Genomic DNA, 1498 nt, shown 5'->3' with positions numbered 1-1498 from the left:
GGTGGATATACTTCGTTATACATCTGTCCAAACCCATAGAATATACAACAGCAAGAGTGAACCAAAGTAAACCATGGGCCTTTGGTAATTATGATATAGAGGTTGATCCTTGTTAAAAAAAAAAATGGACCATTCGGTGAGTGATGTTGATAATGGGGGAAGCTACACATATGTGGGGGCAGGCAGTGCATGGGAAATCCCTGCTCCATCCTCTCAATTTTGTGGTATAACTAAAAATGCTCTAAAAATAAAGACTTCATATCTACAATAATAAAATAGTAATACGCTAATCGACCAGACAGCCGAACAGCAGAACGACTGTCAGGACGACCTTTTAGATGAAGCTGGGACTGTGAGGGCCGAGCCTCTTGCAGAATTTCGTGCATCTGGCCTCTAGTATATATATAAACAATAACACATAATAATATTCAGGATGTAATTTGAAAAAAAACATTTAAATTTCTCTATGGGTATTTCAGGATTTTTTTCAAAGTCAATGACTCTCATCTTTTTTTTAACTAAAATTATCTTATTTTTACAAGTTGTGTCTGTGTTTGGTTTCTATACTACACTTGGCATTGTTTTTAGTAAAAATATAAGTCACTTCTGTGTAGTTTTCAGAAAGCACTTCAGAGAAGACTTACAGACACCAAGCCCTAGGCCAGTCCCCATTGCGGTTCTGTGTAACAGGAAAGAAAACAAAGATTCCAGCTGAGAACATGAGCAGCCAAACAGGCCAGTTCCTGGATGCTGCAGGTAAAATTCCTCTGGGTCCATGAGAGCACTGTTCTGTAGGATCCAGGAAGATGTTTGCAGCTCTTTGTTGTCTGTGCAAATCCAGAATGAGCCGTGGTAAAAGAAGAATCCATTAGCAGCCTTTGGCCTTCTAACCTCAAGAACCCTGCCCCATATCCGCTCAGTTGCTGCTGAATTAAAATGTACCCGTAATCCCCAGGAACTTCCCATGAAGAGGCATTGAGAGGGTTTCTTTCTTGATCCCATGTCCCACTAACCTCAGCCTGCTAAACATTGTGCACAGCTCTGACCACTGATCTGTTATGGGAGCTAAAAAGCCTGCGTGAATGACAATGCCTTCAGAGCACTTCCATATTCCCCTTAATGCATGGCAGAATAGAGACTAGCTTATGTCCTGATAAAATTTTGGAAGGAACTAGAGTGGTTTATGCATTGGGGTCTTAAAAGACGAAACCTGCATCGTTCTCCATACAATGGCAAACTGACTTAGTCTGTTTATGACCAGCATCAGTATTTCTTGCATGCTGCCAGGGGCACACAGGTGAGCACACAGAATTTTAAAACATGCGACACCTGCCTATTTGGTCTGGGGCATGGACCTCTTTCCCCTTAGATTGTCAAATAAAAATGACAACAGCCGACACAACAATATCTGACCGATGCGAATGAATCAAAATTATACCTACTTGTTTTGTCAAATCAGCAAAATATAGACATTTTTGGTGTGCTGCAGGATTTTTGT

Source organism: Myotis davidii, unplaced genomic scaffold (assembly GCF_000327345.1).
Source record: "Myotis davidii unplaced genomic scaffold, ASM32734v1 scaffold184, whole genome shotgun sequence".
NCBI classification, from domain to species: Eukaryota; Metazoa; Chordata; class Mammalia; order Chiroptera; family Vespertilionidae; genus Myotis; species Myotis davidii.
Note: the sequence above shows the minus strand (reverse complement) of the source record.